At 46.7% G+C, this 21,628-nt stretch overlaps 1 long non-coding RNA gene across 8 annotated transcripts in view; it reads left to right on the top strand.

The window, feature by feature from the left end:
• The first annotated feature begins 17,148 nt into the window (after positions 1-17,148).
• The window catches only part of LOC147582371 (uncharacterized), a 158,421-nt gene continuing 153,941 nt past the window's right edge, over positions 17,149-21,628 (top strand). For 3 of the 8 annotated variants that reach the window (XR_015249048.1, XR_015249052.1, XR_015249054.1), the window contains exon 1: positions 17,318-17,605. This is a non-coding gene — a long non-coding RNA (uncharacterized LOC147582371). The other 5 variants (XR_015249049.1, XR_015249051.1, XR_015249053.1 and 2 more) reach the window with 4 other exon arrangements.

Below are 21,628 nucleotides of genomic sequence, written 5' to 3'. Positions count from 1 at the left end.
AGGAGCAGCTCACTTTGGTGGGAACTTGCCTTTGTGAACTGAAGACACGGCGGGATGATCCCACTGAGGACCATGCAAGCTTCAGCATGAAATTAGACGCCCCCACCCGCCTCCAGGCACTAGGGAATTTTAATAATGAAGAAAATGCTTCTGTTGTAACGTTAAGTGAAATAAAGCAGGGCACAGTTAGGTATACAGTGTGAATACATCTATGCAAACAGATGAGGAGAGAAAGGAAGAGGGCAGGAATGGGCAGAGGGAAATACATCAAAATATTAACACTGCTTGGCCTCGGGCAGTGGGATGAATGGTCTCTACTCTTCTGTATTCTCTAGATTATCCCCAGACAGCATTTATAGCTTTTATAATAAAAACTATATAAGCTTTATATGAAAACATACATGCTTTCAAGATCTTAGTACTTTCCCGCAGCTTTAAGAACACCAGATAAAAGAAACCCCTGTTATTCTGACCAGCAGATGCTATCTTGATTAGTATGTATTCTCTCACCATTAACCATATAAATGTTAAACAGAAGCTGGTGGGAGCTATGGTTTGTTGGGTAATCAGCAGATGAAATCACCTGTGAAATGAAAGCAAAACAAAAATGATATGAAAACAAAAATTAAAATTTCATGAACTACATCCGAAGACGATTTCCTCTTAGGGGCAGGTTAAGAAGCATCCTAGGTAAAACGAAGGTATTTTTGCAATCATTTCTCATGCACAGAAAAGATGCAGACTTCAATGCTGTTTTCCTTTACTGCTTTGCAGATCTGTCTAGAAACTCCAGTGTCCAGGGAGGCAGCCTATAGGCTCAAGGATGACTCTCTTGCCTGAACTTGGCAAGTTCCTTGTTGTAATTTTTAATGTGGGATTGTGGCATTGCTCTGTTGGAAACTGTTAGTGCTCTGATCAAGTTTTTGGAAAATCTTCATATTTTCAAGTATTTATATAGTGTTTGTTGCGGACAATAGCATTTTCTTTCTTCCTCCCCCCTCCCTCCTTCCCTCCCTCCCTCCCTCCCTCCCTCCCTTCCTTCCTTCCTTCCTCTCTCTCTCTCTCTCTGTCTCTCTGTCTCTCTCTTTCTTGTGGTAGGAATATTTAACATGAGATCTACTCTCTTAAAATTAAAAATAGAATTACCATATGATCAAGCAACTCTACTTCTGGGTATTATGGGGAAGAACTGAAACCAGGATCTCAGATTTTTTTACACTCCCATGTTTAATTGCAGCATTATTCACAATAGCCAAGGTGTGGAAACAATCCAGGTGTCCGTCAATGGATGAATGGATAAAGAAAATGCGACAACATGGATGAACCCGGAGAACATTACGCTAAGGGAAATAAACCAGTCCTGACAAATACTGCATGATTCCACTTACATGAGCTATCTAAAATAGCAAAACTCATTGAACAGAATAGAATGGTGGGTGTTGGGGGCTGAGGGGAGAGGGAAATGAGGAGTTGCTATTCAACAGTTATAAAATTTGGGTTCTGCTGGGCGCCTGGGTGGCTCCGTTGGTTGAGTGTCCAACTCTTGATTTTGGCTCAGGTCTTGATCTCACGGTTCATGGACCCTGCCTCGGGCTCTGTGTTGGCAGCCTGCTTGGGATTTTCTCTCCCTCTCACAAAATAAATTAAAAAAACATTAAAAATTTTTTTGATTATGCAAGATGAATAAATTCTAGAGATCTTCTGTACAACAGTGTGCCTGATCAATTTTTGAAAGGCCTGACAGAATGGGGAGGTTCACCAAATCCAAGATGATGGTAGCCTTAAGGCTATTTGCAGACTCTCACATTCTTGTACCCAGAGTTGAGCAGAGTAGAGCCCACTGTATCGATTATGACTAGGGTTGGTCGCATATAATAGGAACCTCCAATAACAGAGGCTCCAATATGGAACGTTTTATTCTTTCATGTAAAAAATTCTAGAAGTGGGCAGTCTAGGGTCACATGGTGCCTGTCCATCGTGGCTAACTCAGGCAGTTTCTAGCTCCTGATCCTGCCGTCCTCAGGTGGTGGCCATGCCCAGCTGCAAGGGGGACTAACAAATATGGAATTGTTCTAGGAAGAATTATTCTGGGTTCAACTGAAAATCAGGAGCTCCATTATTTGGGGCAAAAGGGAGAGCAGATGTGGAGTTGGATAGTGAGCAGTGGCTGCCATGCCATAATTTGAGCTGTGTTTGGTAGAACGTTCCTGGATCCCCCGGCGATGCATGGCAGTCTCTCAGTAGGGTCTGATGCACCCTTTCTTGACCCAGAGGCCTATAAACAAATAGTAGAGCAATAAGATAAATTACCTGCCCCACACGGCAGAATAGGGCAGGATAATGACAATGGCATTGCCATTCCATGAGGGAAAGATGGGGCGGGGAAAGGGACACACAGGGGTGCCTGGTCCAGCAATTCTGAAGTCTTCCTGGCAGCCAGGGTGAAGCCCCTGTGAGATGGCGTCGGGAGGGGGGGTTGTCCCACCGTCTGTGGGCTTCTCCTTGGGGACCCTGCCTGTCCATTGTGCTTTGGGGTCCCTATTGATTTGGAGGGCCTTCCATCATCTTGGGAGACTGCAAATGATATGGGTTTGGAAACATGTCCTCAGTGGGAGCTGGGTGGTTTTTCTACCCTACTTCCTGTTGCTGGAAGGTTGGGGGTCCCACAGTGGAACAGTAAATGCTTTTTTTTTTTTGAGCTGAAATTCACATCGTGTAAAAGTAACCATTTCAGAGTGAACAATTCAGTGACGTTTAGTATAACCACAACATCCTGCAGCCAACACTTCTATCTAGTTCAAAACCTTTTGCATCACCCCAGAAGGAAATGTTGCATCCATTTAGTAGTTGCTCCCTATTCCTGCCTTCCCCGGCCCCTTACAACCACTAACCTATGCTCGATCTCTGTGCACCTGCCTGTTCTCCATATTGCATGTAAATGGATTCATGCAGTATACGATCTTTTGTGTTTGGCTTCTTTCACTGGGCATAATGTTTTCAAGGTTCAGCCCCATTAGAGTACGTATCAGCATTTCACTCCTTTTTATGGCTGAATAATATTCCATTGTATGTATCAAATCCTTCTTTCACAATTTCTTTGACAAGTCAGGTTCTGCAAAAACAGTCAGCTTCTGATCTGTCTGCTTCTGGTCGGTTCCGCCTGGATACAATCATACCCAGAGTGGTTGCCAACACACAGGTCTCAGCCCTACTTTATTTCCTTTCTTTCTTAGCCTTTACCTCTCTCTGTTTTGACTGAATGGTGGCTATCTTGGATCTTCCCAGAACACAATGTGGGGAAGGCCATGCCAGTTCAGGCCTCGGTCACTCAAAGACCTTCTCAGTTCCAACTCTTACTATTTGAAATCTACAAGCAGTTGACTTTTTTGACTTTGCAAAGCCCGAGTTTCTGAACTCTTTCTATTCCTTTCATGATAATAACCATTCCGTTGACTCTCAGACAGCATTGACTATAAAAAAGGGCATGATTTTGCATGCCACCAAAGAAATACACCTCAGCTGATTAAATCATGGCACACCATTTAGGGTCGATGCCATTACAATGCATATGTATATAAAAAGGGTGCATCTCAGAGTCGATGGCACGCAGTAATAATAGTAATAACATTAATGGCCAACACTAAGTGAGTTCTTACTATATGGCCAGGATTGTGGATATTATCTTGAGAGGTATCATTATTATGATCTCTTTTATCAAATGGAGCAGTTGAGGCAGAGGGAGGAGTCTGACAGCCTCTACATCTCTTGATTAGAAGACTCCTGCTGGGATACAGTTTGCATTTGCCAAACCATAGCACAATTGCTTTTCATTCAGTCGTCTGGTGACAAACATTTATGGTCACCTGTAGGAGTGTGCATGTGGGTAGGGCAGGATTTTCTTATCAGGACCTTTCAGTCTCATGGGAGGGGTAAAGGATTATAGTAAAATATGAAGGCAAGATAGGCAGATGGGATTTCAGTTGGCAACCTCATTCCTGGGCACCCTTTGTCCCTCCCCTGGCTCAGATTCTTCTGTGTGCTGGCAGTATCTTCTGTGGGGGGGGACTATGCCCCTCCATAGGGAACATGGACCCGTTCTTTCCTGATGTCATAGACCAGATGCTATGGAAGGGCGTTGATGGCCCAGCCTGGACCCATACCATGGCAGATACTGCTAGTTGCCAACTAAGAGCTCTGCTCCCCTTCTTGCTTAGTTAAAAAACACATTCTATGTCAAGTGGCAGTGCGTCCAATGGAAAGACTACCTTTCTGAGACTAGCTTGTGGCTAGGCAAGGCCCATGTGACTTAGTTCTATGTGTGGAATTATTACGTAGGATTTTCGGCAAGAGTCCATAATGGCGGGGGTGGGAGTGGCATTATACGCTTCTTTCGTCTTCCATGCGTCTCCCTCCTGCCCATCTGGAGACTGTGGATTTGTTGGCTGGAGTTCTGGAAGCCATCTTGGATCATGAGGTCAATTGGAGGTTGAAAGCCATGCTCCAGCATGGTAGGTGCCCACGTTCCTAGTGACCTTTAGAGGCTGCCACATCAGCCTGTTCTTCCGGTGCCAGACTGCTTTTACATGAGAGAGAAACAAAGTCCTAACTTAAGCCATTGTTACTTTTTTTTTTTTTTTTTTTTTTTTCAGAAACATGCAGCCAGACCAAATCCTAGTCGATGTACTTGCTCAACTGTATGAAAGGTGGTGAGGCACACTAGAACCATCGAACCGCCATTACCACATGAAAGGGGAAGGGGAGGGTCCACCAGGAAAGGGTGCTGTTAGACACAATGACAGCATATCCACTCCAAAAAGCTGCCACTTGCTGGGTGCTTACTAAAGGCCCAGCCAGCCCTCGGTTAAGCACTCTACTTGCCCCACTCTTTAATCCACACCAAAATGCTGTGACAAGACTCTCTCATGACCATGCTTACTCTCAGTTCACAAAGGAGAGGAGGAAGGCCCAGAAAGGTCACTTTCTCAAGTTGGGATGTGGTTCCCATCTGGGCCTCTTTGATGGAGGCACAAACCCTACACGGACCCCAAGAAGCTGGGTAGATGTGGAGGCTGTGAAGAGTGGCTTGATCAGATCTGTGGCTTTGTCGCATCACAAAAGTGAAAGAAACAGTTCAGAGAAGGGAGTGGTGTATGATAAGCCAGAGGCAGGAAGACATGGCAGACCCTGCAATACCATTGTTCCTGCAATGGAGGCGGGCAATACCTCTGAGTGAGGTCGGGGTGAATGATGCGAAGACCACAATGCTCTCAATGTAACTTCTACTCAAGCCCTCGATGGGGTTGACCCCTATTACATATGAGATTTAACCTGTCAGTTTCCATTAAGAGCCACTCTAGATTGAAGGCACTCTTACGTTCTCGTTTGATTATATCAATAACCCATCTGCGGCCATCAGGAAGTGTACTGATCTTTTTCAACCCAGTTAAAGTTTTTGATTAGGAACTGTTTCAAAGGGAAAACTCAGATCGCGTGAGGTGTGTGTGTCCACGTGAAGTGAAGTGAACATTAAGAAGGTAATGCTGATGCTAAAAACATCACGGGGCTTCAAATGGTTTGTTTGGTTTTGTTTCTCCAGTTATCAAACCTAAGGAACTCCCCAGTTACACCAAATCATGCAAAATGATGAAGACGACCATCCTCTGGGGTTTACAATGGAAGAAGCCATTCGTAAGTTCTTCTGGTTAGCCCAGAATGGAGAATTTGACTGCCTTGACTCTTAGTAATGATTTCGCTTTGTGTTTTTCTGGTTAACATTTCAATAGGGTCTGTCTTCACCAAACCAGAAACAGCTGATACAAACGGTAACTCAGAACGTTATTAACATGTTTGCCAGGATTAAATAATATCATGGTGGGTTGAATACTTACTCGTGGATGATGCACTCTTTACTAGCACTCCCCCAAACCTAGGCCATAATACTTTTTCCATTTGAGCACAACTTCTCCTGGCTTTCCTCCGCCTTCACTGGCCAAGGATGCTGGATTCCTTTCCTGTGTTCTCCCTCTCTATTTGTCATCCAGACCAGATCTTTAATTTCATCTTTAGAACTTTAACTCGCAAATCTACCTCCAACGTTGACCTTTCCCCCTCGACCGTTCCTCCCTACTCGACATCTCTGCATGGTTGCCTGAGAGGCATGTCCAAATGAAAACGACTGAAACAGAACCCACGATTTCTCCCTGCCCCAAACCGCCTCCTCCTGCACCACTCAGTGGCTCAAACTAAAAATCTGAGAGTTATGCTTGATTAATCTCTCTGTCAGTCCCCCCGAGCCCAATCCATTCATCAGTGTTACCTCCCAAACTTTTTTCTAATAGGTTCTCTTTTCCCCATCCCTGATGCAATCATCACATCCCCAACAGGACACCCTGGACTTTCAGTTTCTACTTAGTCGTACATGAGTGATTTACACTTAGCGGTAAGAGTCAGCCTTGGAAAGTTCAGATCAGACCACTCACTCTCCTGTTTGTTTGTTTGTTTGTTCGTTTACTCATTTATTTAATTTATTTTTAAATATAATTTATTGTCCAGTAGGCTAACATACAGTGTATACATACAGTGTGCTCTTGGTTTTGGGGTAGATTCCCGTGATTCATTGCTCGCATACAACACCCAGTGCTCATCCCAACAAGTGCCCTCCTCAATGCCCATCACCCATTTCCCCTTCTCTCCTCCCCCCCCCCGCCCCCCGCCATCAATTCTCAGTTTGTTCTCTGTACTTAAGAGTCTCTTATGGTTTGCCTCCCTCCCTCTCTGTTTGTAACTATTTTTTCCCCTTCCCTTCCCTCCCTCATGGTCTTTTGCTAAGTTTCTCATGTTCCACATATGAGTGAAAACATATGATATCTGTCTTTCTCTAACTTATTTCAGCCCTCAATGCCTCCTCATCGTACTTGGCATAAAATCTGAGCTCTTTCCCTGCTGCCCTCCCCAGCCCATCTTCTCTCCTTATCGCTTACCAAGCATTGGCCATGCTGGACTCTTTCGCGTCCTGTGGCCCATCAACCTCCTTTTGGCTTTGAGGGCCTGAGCATTCGCCGACTCCTTATCCCAGGATGCTGCTGGCAGGCTCCCAGCTGCCATTCAATTCCCCACTTCAATGGCATCTCTTCAGAGTGTCCTGTCTAGATGGCCTACTTATCTCAAGTAGTCCCCTCCTACCTATGCTAATTTGTTCACAGTTCATATCATTAGCTTGTATTTTTCTTGTGCGCTCATCTGTCTCACCACATCAGAATGTAAGCTTCATGAGAATAGGGCCCTTTGGTGTATTTTGCCCAGCTGTGCCCCAGGGCCTACAGCCGCACTCGGCACCTGGCAAGCATTCATTAAATATTTGTTGGATGGTTGAGTTCCCAACTGCTCCCATTTTGCTCCACGTCGTTTTCTAGCTTTTTGATTATAGTCTGCTTTGTTAAGTCATGTTTTGTAATCATGCCGCTCATTCACAGTCACTGGGTTTTAGAAGATGATGCATATTTAGTATGTGATTCATCCATTTGAAATTCTAGACTTTTGATTCTATCCTGTGAGTCAAATACTGTATTGATAGGACAACTTTCAAATAATCAACCACGCATACCTGGCATTTTACCAAGAGCACTTACGAATAACAGCCAATACTTAGAGATATAAGCACTTTACATCCATTATAAGCCAATTATTATAAGCCATTATAAGCCAATACTTAGAGATATAAGCACTATGCACCCATTAACTTTTTTTTTTTTTTCAACGTTTATTTTTATTTTTGGGACAGAGAGAGACAGAGCATGAACGGGGGAGGGGCAGAGAGAGAGGGAGACACAGAATCGGAAACAGGCTCCAGGCTCTGAGCCATCAGCCCAGAGCCTGACGCGGGGCTCGAACTCACGGACCGCGAGATCGTGACCTGGCCGAAGTCGGACGCTTAACCGACTGCGCCACCCAGGCGCCCCTTAACTTTTAATTCTTATGTAACCCTATGAAGTTGAAACTATTTTTGTCTCCATGTTGCAAATGGGCCGAGTGTATTAGTTTTCTGATGCTGTGTAACAAATCCCCACAAACCCGAGTGTCTTGAAACAGCCCCCATTTGTTAGTTCACACTTCTGTTGGTCAGAAGTCTGGGTGAGTTCACCAGGTTCTCTGCACAGGGTCTCACCCATTGAAATGAGGGTGCCATCAGGGCTGGGCTCTTATCTGAAGGCTTCTGGGGGAAAATCCACTTCCAAGCTCATCTGCCTAGTTGGCAGACTCCAGTTCCTTGTGGTTGTAAATCTGAGGTTCCTTGTTGGATCTCAGTTCTTAAAAGGCTGCCCTCATCCTGACAATTCTTGTGCTTGGAGTACCTGACTTCCTCTTCTGCCTGCAGCTGGGAAAAACCCTCTGCTTTTAAAAGGCTCACCTGACAAGGTCAGGCCCACCCACGAGTTCCCTTATCTTATGGTCCATGGACTTGGCCTTAATTACCTCCTTTCTATTTTTTTTTTTTTTTTTTACTTTGTTCGGTCCATTGATTTATCGATTCATTCAACAAATATTTATTAACAATCTGCAAGGTGCCTGGCAATAATGTGTGGCAGGGGATGGAGTACGGCACAAAATAGACCCAATCTTCACCCTCATGAAAGACACATTCTTATGGGGAAAAATTAACAAGAAGAAATTAGGGAAATATGTGTACAGCCAGTTAACAAGAAGGGGGCATCCAGAAGAGAAACAGGGGTCCCTTCCCAGAAACCCTTAGATTAGTGTGGGCCTGAATAACCAGGAACGAGAATAACATCACTGTGCAAACACTGACTGGTCCAAATTGCAATCTTTGCTCACAAATTATTTGCATCAGAAAAACTCCTAGAAAAGCCATATCAAGTGCTTAGTTTTCCTTTTTCTTTTTTACCACCTGACAGTGCTAGGGATCCCTAAACAGCACTGATGTCGTCAGTTTAAGTCTACGATGGGTCCTTTTGGGGGGTAGAAGATGAGGTGCCGGGATTGACCTTGAGCAGTTGTGTGATAAAGCTCCTAGCTCTGACCTCCTGCAGTGGTGCTGGCAGAAAGAAGCACATCTTGTTCCAAGTGAAAGAATCAGAGAGATGAGAATATGATTTATTTGAGCTGATGTTTCCAAGAGATGAGTGCCTGTGTCTGAGGAGGGCAGCCACTACTCTATACATCAGCCTGAACTCTGCCTCCCTGGAAAGGTCCAGTGTGCCCATGCTCCCTGCAGTAGAGACCAAGAGTCAGAGCTCTAGCTCCCCGTGGCCAGAGCTCCTGGCTGGCATTCAGAAGTAGCCCTCTGCACTGCACTTAGGCTGCTGTTTCTTGGATGGCTGGTGTCTGCAAGGTTGTTGGCCCTGCCATCAGCCACCACATCCTCAATTCTGAAGTTCCTTCGTATTTTTTTTTTTAATTTTTTTTAACGTTTATTCATTTTTGTGACAGAGAGAGACAGAGCATGAACAGGGGAGGAGCAGAGAGAGAGGGAGACACAGAATCGGAAACAGGCTCCAGGCTCTGAGCCGTCAGCACAGAGCCCGATGCGGGGCTCGAACTCACGGACCGTGAGATCGTGACCTGAGCCGAAGTCGGACGCTTAACCGACCAAGCCACCCAGGCGCCCCGGTTCCTTCGTATTTTAACTCACATGAAACGTAGAGGTAAACTTGAGAATCTGTATTCTTTTTGCACCTCTTATCTCCTAATTTGTCAGATGTCACCATGCGCCATGGTGTGAATCAATGCCAACCGTCAGGTTTAGAGTGGAGTAGACCTTTGAGATTATCGGGTCCAGGGATTTCGCCCCTGACATGCCTGGATACCTGAGGAGTCCAGGATTAGCACAAATAGTCTTTGTGTACAAAGTGTTGCACGGTGTACATTTTACTGCTCTTTCTGGAGAGCCATCTGTAGCTTTTATCAGACTCTCAAAGGGGTCTCCGTGCACCCAAAGTTAAGAACAACTGATCTAACCTAACCCTTTACAAATGCAGAAATAAGTGCTCCTTGAGGACCCTGAACAGGTGGCCAGTTAGTTACTGTATGAAAAACTCCAGGGCCAAGGACCTTCAGGAGGTTTGGCGATGGATGGGTGCAGTGGTATGCTGGCTTGTCCCAGCTTGAAAGAACTAATTTGTGCCTTTGTTCCCAACTAACTTTCAGTGACATCATGCTGGTAGCATGAAATTAACACTGGAGAGAGAGTTTGCGTCAGAGAAGTCAGGAAACGCTACAAGTCAGGGCTTGTTTTCTTCATTTATGTTTGGAAAGCCTATTAGCACACTGTTAGGTAGACGTAAGGAAGATGGAGGGGGTGACAGACAGGAAAGCCTAGGGCTTCCATTTCCTTGACTGGGAGTGTGGAGGTGCTGGCAGTGCCTGTGGGGACTCGGAGACGTGACTGACAACTGCCTATGTCAGCCCAGGAGAATGGCCCCATGGGCTGGGATAGTGGAGTCTCTTACTGAGAGAAAAAGGGGGAAATCTGGACTAAGAACCTTGGCAAATAGTCCAGAGAAGAGGCAGAGGGGAGGAGAGAGAAGAATGGTCAGGAACAGGAGGATGATTAGCACACTGGAGACATTAGGACATAACACGTGGCTTACTGAGCATACAATGCTTCATGAGTTCCTTAAACAGGGGAGGATGGGAGTGAGTGGTGGCTTATCTGCTTCAGTCCATGGTCAGCACCCAAATCTTAGGACTAATAAGGTGAGGGCATCAAGTCTTGGTAGCTATCTATAAAATAAGACTTATAGGATTCTTCAATTATTGAAGGCAATGAAAGGACCAAACCCACACTCTGTAGGGATGACAATTTCTACCTCATATAGAGGAGACACCAAGCCATAAAGACTATACACAGATACCTGAGCAAATGGAGAGACATACCATGTTCATAGATTGGAAGACTCAACATCATAAGGATGCTAATTCTCCCCAAATTGATGATGTATAGGTTTCATGCAATTCCTTTCAAAATCCCAGCAGGATATTTTGTAGATACAGAGGACCTGATTCTGAAAGTTATATAGAAAGAAACAAGAATAGCTAAAAGAATTTTGAGAAAGAAGAATAAAGGTGGAGGAATTACATTACCTGATTTTAAGACTTATCACATAGCTACAGTAATCAAGACTGTGTGGTATTGGGGAAGAGATGGACACATAGATCAATGGAACAGAACAGAGAGTCCAAATACAGAGGCACACAAATAAGGCCAACTGATATTCTACAAACTTTCAAAAGTAATTCGATGGAGGAAGGATTGTTTCTTTTCAACAAATGGTGTTGGAACAATTGGACATCCAGGCCAAAAAAAAACCAAAAAACAAAAAACAAAAAAAACCAAAAACCTCGATCTAAACTTTGTACCTTGTAAAAAATATTAACTTAAAATTGATCATAGATCTAAATATAAAATGTATAATACTAAAACTTTTAGAACAAAACAGGAGAAAAATAGTTATTACCTAGACTTAAGGCCAGGAAAAATTTTCTTAGATATGAGACTAACAGCACAATCCATAAAAGAAAGAAATCAATCAATTGGACCTCATTCAAATGAAGGGTCTTTTGTTCTGTAAAAGTATTATTGAAGAGGATGAAAAGACAAACCACAGCCTGGAGAAAATCTTTGCAAATCATACATCTGATTTGAAGACTTGCATCCAAATGTATAAAGGAAACTGTAAAGTCAATAGTTAGAAAAGAAACAATTCAATTAAAAAGCAGGCAAAGATTTGGACAGACCCTTCACCAAAAAAAGATACACAGATGGCAAATGAGCACACAAAAAGATGCCCAACATCATTAGGCATCAGGGAAATGCAAATTAAAGCCACGAGGAGATCACATTACACACCCATTGGAACAGCTAACACAAAAAATACTGACAATAGCTGTGCTGGGAAGGATGAGAAACAATTCATGCATGCATCGGTGGAAATGCAAAATTTCCCAGTATGGCTACTCTGGGAGACAATTTGTCAGTTTCTCATTAAGACATGCAAACAGTTACCATATGAACCAGCAATTCCACTGCTGAGTATTTACCATAGAGAAATGAGAATTTGTGTCCATGCAAAAACCTGTATGCAAATGTTCACAGCAGCTTTATTTGTCATAGCCCAGAATATCTCTCAACAGGTGAATGGATAAACAACCTAAGGTATACCCATACAATGGAATAGCACGTATAAATAAAGGAATAAATATTGATCTGCACAACTTGGAAGGATCTCAAGTGTGTGTGTGTGTGTGTGTGTGTGTGTGTGTGTGTATGTGTGTGTGTGTGTGTGTGTGTGTGTGTGTGTGTGTGTTGGGGGTATTTTGAAGGAGGGTGGTACCTCTGCATTTCAACTCCTGTGTCAGCAGAGCCCAGGAGGCCTTGCACCCAGGCCTCAGCACAGCTGGCCTCCCCCTCTCTTTCGGTGCAGAGAGGGACTCATCCCCCTGGCGTCAATCCAGCCCCGCAGCGAGGCACGATCCATCTCAACAATATTTTCACACCAACCTCCTCTTGGGGAAGCTAGACTTGATTCCCTTTCCAACCTGTGCCACCACGGACATTTTTCTCTAGTATTTTTCTCCCTTTCTTACGAACGCATGCCTCTTCTCCACTTCCCGAAATCCTGCCTCCTACATCCCTCGAAAGGCATCCTCATTACCTTAGTGAAAAATGCCACCTCCTCATCAAAGGGGACTTTCAGTTTAACCTGCAATGATTTAAGGTTTTTAGTAGAAGGACTACAGTCATGTACTACTTGGCATTAAATGTAAAAAATTGATGTCACTTTTCTTTTACTACGAATGACGAAATGTACCAGAGCATACGGAACATGGCGTGTGTGGGCCCCTCCTCGCCTGGTCAATGTCGGCTGCTGTGGAGGGCTCCCCCGGGGCCAAGCCCTCCCCTTGAGGAGCAGGTCTGGTCCTTCCTACTGCATCATCAGTTCTTTTCCCTTTCTAGTAAGTCATTTCTATCAGTTAAGTATCCCAATAAGTTGTTATCTCTTTTAGCCAAAAAGGACATTTCCCTGGACCCTATTTCCTTCTCCAGTCACAGCCAGTCCCAGAAAGCGGTGTCTCTTCTCACTCTCTTCCACTTCTCTCTCCCCTCTTCTCTCCTGTCTCTATTCAGATCTTCGCCTGCTCCTCCCAACACAGACCTTGCTTACCAAATCCATGATGCTCTCCAGCTGCCACCTCCATGATCTCACAGCAGTGCTTACACAGGTGGTCACTCTCTCCTCTTAAAGCTCCGTCTCCGCTTGCCCCCTCAGGCGCTACACTCTCCTGGCCTCCCTCCCACCTGGCTGGCCCCTGCCCCCCATCTTCCCCCACCATCCCTTCTCTGCTGGCTCCTTTCACCACACGATCTGCTAAAGCTGCAGGGCCCCCGGGCTCAGTTTTTGCTTCCTTTTCCCACACTCGTTCCTCTGGTGAACTCATGCACTCTCATGGCGTTGCAGACCGCATCCCATCTAACTTAAGATGCACCACCAAGTTCAAGTGCCACCAGGAAACACTGCCAATGAAACTCTTACCCCTCACCATTCCAACTGCAGGTTTCCCTTTACTCTCAGAGTCCTTGGACTGCCGTGGGGTGAGGGGTAATGCTTCTCTGGACCCAGCCCCCTGTGGGGGAACAGGATGCAGACTCTTCTCTCTATTTTTTCTCCCCCGTTCTCTTTACCTCCCAGGCTGTGGGATCCTAACATGGTGTTGGAGAGGTATCCTTTCACATGTGTGATTGTGTACATCGTAAATTTGTTCTCTGGGGTTGTACAGTGTACAACCTGCACAACTATATATTGTTGCCTGACTTCACTCATTTTTCCATATCGTGTTTTTTCTTTACTTATAATACCCTGTCCTAAACTTTCAAGACTTAAGAGTCAGAATGAGACTCTTACGTTCTGTTCATTCTTCCCTGTCATATGGCAATGGCCATAGTCATGGGCTTTGCTCCACTTGGGTACGCCTGACCCCATCAGTGTGATTAGAAGTAGCCAGGCCCTAGCTGACATAAGCTTGGGAGCCTATCCCGGAACCAGTCACAGTGACAAGGGGTGACATTCCCTTGTTTTGTTTAGCCCAATCCAAACTCTGCCCTGGGTATGGGGGTGGAGTCAGTCCCAACCAAGTGTCAAGGCTGCTACTAACGGGGGAGGGATAGGATGAATGGGGCATCCATGGGGTCTGCTCCACGAGGTCAAAGGCAGGGAAAGGATTTGGGAGATGGAAGTGACTGGAGCCTGTGTTGAGGCCCACAGACAGGAAAAGGTTCAGGATGTTGGAGGGAAAATACCTGTATTTGATTATTAACAAAATCCTAGAAAAGAAGTAAGGATAGAGCGCGGGGGAAGGACAGTGCTGAATTTACAACAAGGGGATGGATCTTCTTCCAGGCAAGAGGGTGGTGGGGAGACCCGTTTGCTCGAGTGACAGAAAGACCATTAGGGACATTCCCCAATGACCTCGTGTCCCCTATTAAGAGGAGTACTGTCTGTACAGGCATTGGCATCATGGACAGCTTTGTATACTTCTTGGGACGTGCCGGTGGGCAATTCTAACCAGTTTTTTCCATTAGCGAGAACTCTCACTGTTGTAAGGGATCGTTCACTCCAAGGCTAGGATTTTGATTTACTTCTCAAATGAATAGGAAAAACGTCTACGTTACATCTGCAGAATCTGGGAGAATGTACCATGATGTGAGGAGACGTGGGCACAAAGGCTTTTTAAAACGTTCCTTGTGGGAATTCATGTTGGTCTGGTGGTTAGGAATGGGGGCTCTGACACCAGGCGGCCTGGGTACGTATCTGGGCTCTGCAACCTTGGGCAGCCTTCTGGCTCTCTCTGTGCCTTGGTTTCTTTGCTAGAAAGTGGGGATGATTTTACTCATAGGGCTATTTTGAGGATCAGAGGCGGTCATATCTGTGCATGTGTAGGAGAGTGACTGGCATGTAACAAACACTCTTCAACATGAGCCATCGGCATCTATAAGAACCCTACAACATGTCCTCAGTCTGCGTACTTTAGGAGCGAAACTTGATTATTTTCCTAATTCACTGAAACCTAAATTTTCACAGTGCTATTTTCATTGGCGAAAGAGCATGTAGATGTTTAAATCGTGTTTCCATGCAGCCCTATCCAGAGGGTCATCATTGTTTCCTTTCTGGTGGAAGATGCAGAAATCAGCCAGCTGAAAGAGAGTCCACTCTAGAACATTCCATATTCACAACGATGGGAAGCAGTGCTACCGATATGCCTTAATGAATGCTTTATTTGTGAATGTGTTGGGAGTGGCCTCCTCCTTCTCACACTAATACCCTCTCCCTACTTCCCAGCCCAAACGAGAAGAGCTCTGGATGGAAGTACAATCAGGAATTTAGAGATAACATTCATAGGATTATTCAGCAAAATACTACATAGGGAGGACACAGTCCCAGTGACCTTCCACAGTGAGGGCTCAAACTGTCCTCTGGGAGGAGGCCCAGCTTCAAGTCTGAGGCTTTGACCTGGAATATTCCAGAAGGCTCATTGTTAACACTGTTACTGTGGAAGGTCCCGCTGCTAGGCAGGAGGATGTCCCTGCTATGCAGGGACCTACGTTTCTCCGAACCATTTCAAATTTCTTTCATTCATTCCTGGCGATTTTTAAAAAATTCATATATTTTTTAGTTCTCTCCCAGGGATTAATGAGTCGGCTTAATCCAAGTCTTCATAAATAAAATAAAGTCTGGCTTTTTATAACCCATAACCCCTGCTTCGATAGCCCCCGCAGACTCCTGGCATCAGGGTGGACTTCCCATGGGGCTGCTGGGCCCCCGCTGGCTAAGATATGTCCCTTGGGGATGACACATGATGCTGCTGAAGCCACATCTTTAGGCTGTTCGTGAGTCTGCTGCCCCATCCTCGTTCCCCCTTCTCCCCTAAGGAAATCACTGCAATGAAAACTAGCAGGTTTTCCGTTCTCCTGAAAAAAACAAAAACAAACAAACAGACAGACAAAACCCTGCAAGAAATGAGACTATTTGGCCAGCTGGCACACTACAACGTTCATGGGGAAGTCGAAGCACTTGGTCCTGTCTGATAGAAAATGCCCTACTTATCCTGTTAAAAGCACCTGAGATATAGAACTTATGTTTTCCCTAAGACGAATCTAGCTGTAAATGGAAAGTAGATCTTCTGACCCCGCCAGGATGAGGTCCACACTGCTCACAGATGCGGCTGGCCTGGGTCTTTTGCCCCCTCACAAAACGCCATTTCCTTAGTTTCTCTATATCCCTTAGGGGTATCAGAGTGTGGCCTACACAGCAGGAGGCACTAGGTCAAAAAGGGTTTAAGAGCATCGGTGTTCACGCACGGTCTTGTGTGTGTCGCCTTCTGGAAGCCACGGTCGTCCTAAAGCAATCATGGCCGCATGTCTTGGCTTCTTAGGAGGCTGCTGAATATCACATGGTCTTGCTCCCGTCTTAGTGTTTCATAATTTAAAAATGCAGGAAGCTGTGGAAGACTGCCCCACGCCCAGTATCATCCCAAAGAAAACTGGGGGGTGGGGGGCAGAGGCTACTCTCTGCTCCTGCGTGTTAACGTTCCTCAACAGCTTTTGAAAAGTTGATTGTTACACCTTCCTTTCATTTCTTGGGGTTTTCATATTCGCGTCTGGCGAACGCTGGAAGTCTGCAAGATGGATAGAAAAGGTTTGGTGAGTCCCTTAATCCGAAAAGCAGAACACACACCCTCCTGATAAACAGCTTGGGGGAGATCACGATTTGAGATCCCATGATCTGCTATGTCAGAGGAAGATCTGCAGAAGGAAACATGCACTGAGGTCAGTCGTGCCAGGGTGAAGTAAACCCAACCTCCTTAAAAGAGTAAGACAATATTCCTTTCTTCTCCCTTCCCTGAAATGCCCTGAAAAAGAGGAAGAGGTTCCTTTGGGCCGTGCAACCCAGGACAACGTTGCAGCGTGTATTTGAAATTCAAATGCACATGAGATTCGTGCATTTTATTTTTCCTGTGGCTCAAATCTCCTAAATAAAAAGCATTTCCCCTGGGTCGGCGCTCCCGCCCCCGTGCTGGCGAGGGGGTGGGGGACGGGGGGGGGGGGGTGCTCCATGTGAGGTCAGCGTTTGGGTCACTTTGCCAGGGGCAGGAGGCTGTTCTTCCAGGAAGGCCTGCAGAGACCCTGGGAACGGGACCAGCCCAGCTAGCAAGTATGAAGAGAATGTCGGAGAGGAAGTGGTGGCTGTGAGTCAGCGTGAGTCATCTTGTTCCAATGAGAATGAAGACTGAGGTGTGCGCCCTTTTTTTTTTCTTTTTCTTTTTCTTCTTCTTTTTTTTTTTCCTTTTTTCTTTCTCTCTCTCTCTCTCTCTCCCCTCTCTCTCTCTCTCTCTCCCCCCCCCCCTTTTTTTTTTCCTCTTTGGTCTCAGTCATGGGGACACCATTGGGAATGGAGGGAAGCCAGTGACTGCATGCTAGAAGCTTTCTAAGTTGCGCACTGATATTCCAGGCCGGCTGTGCCTGAGCCAGTGTGGGCTTAAGTTCTTCACGGCCCCGGGGCCCTGGGAAGGTGGAGCCAGCTGCTTCTCCCCGGTGAGTAGGTTTCTGTCATTTTTACAATCATTTCTATAGTCTGCCTCAGAGGCTCGGCTGGGTTAAAGCACTGCCCTCTTGGAAGGGACAGCGCATTCGAGACTTCAAGGATCCATCATTTTAGAAAAGTGGCTTCTTCTGCCCCTACCCCCAGGACGACTGTATTTTAGGCTGCTTGTCTCAGCCATTAATTGGGAGCGGGTAGCTATTCGTCGCATGTTATGCTGTCTTGGAATAGACTGTAATGCTTGGTTGGAAAAGAAGCTGTTTCCAGACTCCCCTCTGGAGCCCTAGGGAAGTTCAGAGATAGAGGTGGGTGAACCTGTGTTAACCCAGGGCTGCCGCGGCTGGGCCAGCTTGTGCTTCTCCGAGGTGAAGGAAGACAGCCCCCTGAGACATTTCTGGCTGCATGATCTGAGCCGCCCAGTTTCTAGTGCAAGAAATACGATAGAGAGGCAGAATTCTGGCTTCCCTCTCTATGGGTGTATGACTGATTCTGGGAACGTAGTTTATGCCTTTTCCTTTTGCTCGTGACTGAATATCACTAACTGTGGTAAAATCAGAAAGAAAATGTGCTGGGGGCTGGGGGCTGGTGGGCTGGGGGCCTGGGGGGCCTGGGGGCCTGGGGCAGTGGGTGAGGATTGGGTAGTTGAGCCCTTGAGGCCTGATAACGACCTTGATATGCGTTTCTCAGCCTGTTACTATTCTGATGAGACTGAGCCTTACAGTCAAGGAAACTACAGGAAACTTTTTTTTTTTTTAAATGTCATTCTAGTTACTGTAAATGAAACGGTTAAAATGTCATAAATACCTTGTGATAAACATTTTTTGAATTTGCTTAAAAAAACTGCACATCAGTAAGCAGGGGATGACAGGGAGCTTTTTCAGTAGGGTCATTTGAGTGTGTGGGCTTTCTGGGTTAATAATGAGTCAGCACCAATTGCTAAAATTGGAGCACCTCAAAGAGCACATGCGATCTGCCCCCGGGCACAGCACGGTGGCTGGCTGGCCCCTCCAGGACGTTTGGGCTGTTTGGTCTGTGGTTAGAATCGGCTTTGGGTGCGTTCCCTGTTCTGTGACCCCCACCCCCTCCCAGCTTTAGTCCCAGCCCTTCCTTGTGCCCCTGCGAGGCCCCTTTGCTAACAGGTCCCTGTGTGGAGACCCTCCCCTTTGGATGATCCTTTTTAGGGTCTGCCTTGACAGAACTGGTTGAGCATACAATTTGTTAAGTTAAAAATCCAGAGCTTGTGAAGGGCTGGGACAGCCCGGGGTTAAAAGCTGCCTCTGTTGTCGCGTGACATCACACTTGCTGGGGGACCGAGTGGCGCAGGGAGCGGGTCCCTGCTTGCGCTTCAAAGCTGGCATTCTGCAGGTGACACATAGCGGGGGGGGGGGAAGGAAGGGCGCGTCACCTTAAAATCAGAGAGTAGGATTCCGAGGAAGAAAATCTCCCTTGCATCTTACTCTTTTTATCTGTAAACTGAGAACTGTGTTAAGGAACACAAAATTTTTTAATAACTGGGGTTGCAGGTGGGCGGCTCAAAGGCCAAATGCAGTCCTGTGTGAGCCCACCCCCGCCCCCCATCAAATTCTGTTTGCCCGCCCAGGATTGGGTCTTTGTATTCAGCTGACTCTGGTGAGACCCCCTATTGGTTAGATCGCAGGCCCTGTGAACCCTAACGTGGCAAGGCTCTGATGGCCTTGGCTTGGAAGCCTTGGGCTTCTGGACCATGATATTCAGAGGCTGCTGGGAGGGCTCGGAGAGGTAGCATCTGTCCAGGGCTTGCTTCCAATAGGGCCTGGACACAGAAGGAACCCCATCGATGTTAGCTCTACTGGCTTCCCTCCTTACCTGGACTCTGGAGGTATCTGGGCTTGTGGCCCCTGAGCAGTGACTTTTCCAGGCAAGATCCCATGATTTCAGTGTCCTCGGTGGCAAGGCTGAGAGTCTCGAAACTCAGGACCTCAGCAAGGCACACACCAGGGATTTCCGAGGTGGGATCCCAGCCCACTCTGTCTCTCTCGATGAGTAATCTCTGTAAGTGCTCAGAGAAATGCCATCTTCATGGAGAGCAGAGCCCAAAAAGGCGAAATGCCCTAGGCCGTGCCTCAGTGGTTTGTCCACACTAGCACTTTCTCTTGTCCCCATTTCAGAGAACATGCCAGGTATCAGACGGGTGTTTATCACCGGCTCCCGTGTCTTAATCCTCCTGGATAAACGCTGTTGGGAAGGAGATATAAGCCTGCGGTGAACTGAAATGATCACTCTGATAATCAGGAGAGTCATGTAAAAAAGGCCAGAAATAAGGCCACGGGCAGGTCTGAAAACAGAGCGTTCATTAATACGATTTGCTGCTTTGTCATATTTTCCAACTACCAAAAGATGCTGATTCTAAGTGAGGGTGCAGGCAAGGAGTAAGAAAAGAAAGTAAGAAAAGAAAGATAGAAACTGGGCAGATCTATTTTAAAAGGACACCTACTGCAAAAAGAAAATGCTGACAATTTGATGACATTTGGAAATTGCCCAGTGCCCTGTGGCCATGGCTCCCTCAGCTTAGAGACTGGCCTGTCGCTGGCCAGCCCTGTCGACCACCCCTCACCCTTCGGCAGCACCCCAGCCTGGGCTCTGGTTACCTCCCTCCAGGAGGTTTTCACGGTCCCTGACGGGTGTCCCCGCTAGCCGTTGATGTACGGAGAGCTCACCCTCACGCTGGACAAGCTGCTGAACTTCTTGGGGTCTCACCATCCTCATTTGTGAAATGGGGTTAATGAGACGACCAGCCTCTTGGGGCCTTGGAAAGATCGGTGATGCTTAGCACGCAAGTTACAAGGGGACTCGGCAGCTGCTAAGTACATATCCACTGATTCAGACCTGCGCTCAGACACCTTTCTACGTCTACCTGGGCCCCGGGCCCTGGGGGTAGCCATAAAGAATTGGTTTTCATGCTCCTGGAGTGAGATCTCATCTGTGTCCTGCTCTGATTTGTAAGACCTTTATTGATTTGGTAAACGGAGGGTGCTTCAGGGGTCTCTCCAGGAAAACCCGGGGTTCTATCCTCACTGCTATGACCACCGTCGTTTTTATCGGTAACATCCTCGCAATGAGAGCAGCTCCCCCTTCCTTCAGCCCAACCACATGGTAGTAACTTTCTGTGCATTTCCTTTAACCCCCTGCCCCCAACGCGCACACGTACCCACCCTGGACGACAGGAAGGATGGCCAGTTGCTCAACCTATTCAAGGTACGGGAGTCCCAGGCAGGTGTATCAGACGGAGTGGCTGCTTCAAGATGTGCGTGGCTGACGGGGGCGGGGGGGGGGGGGGTCTTCGCCTCCATCAGGAGAGGAGAGTCAGGAGACGCAGGGGGCCAAGAGGGCGCTGTCTGTAATCCAGCAGACTGGGGCCGCAGGCCAGAAAATCCAGGACCACTGGCCTCAGACCTGCTTCCAGGGTGGAAGCAGCTGGATGCTGTCCTCATGCTTCCTGTCTAAAATGAGCTGCAGGCAACCTCTGGTGATTTGAAAATCATCGCAGTATATGGAGGTGACTCATATTGAAAACATTAAGTAAGGTACACTTAAAACTAAAACCAGGGTGAGCATAATATGGCCTTTCCTTGCCATTTCTGAAGATATCCAAGATCACGCGGTGCCCCAGAAGCCAAATCTTTACGCTCATTCGTCAGGGTCCGAGAGAAGGGACCACATGGGTCGCCTTGCTCAATCAGCCCTCTCTGGTATTGCAAAGTCAGGCATCGGGTGCTTTAGACATCTCTTTTCTGAGAGTTTAGGCTTTGGCTGCTGAGCATGGCTGTCTCAGTTAGAAACGGTACCACTTTGTGGGTGGTTTTCTCCCACAGCGGTTACCTGTGCCAAAATCCAGAAGCCCCTTTTTGTTCACAGCGTGGTGGCAGGGGAGTCGTGTGAGTCGTGTGCCGGGCCCAGTGCTTTGGGGCAGAGCTTGGGTTCCTCACAACTTCAAGAGGGTTCTGGTTAGACCACAGAGCTCAGGCAGGGAGAAGCCA

The sequence above is a fragment of the Puma concolor genome, chromosome A3, assembly GCF_028749965.1.
Source record: "Puma concolor isolate L17-30 chromosome A3, mPumCon1.1.hap2, whole genome shotgun sequence".
Lineage (NCBI taxonomy): Eukaryota > Metazoa > Chordata > Mammalia > Carnivora > Felidae > Puma > Puma concolor.
The sequence above is the reverse complement of the archived record's forward strand: the minus strand, read 5'-3'. Positions and strand labels throughout refer to the sequence as shown.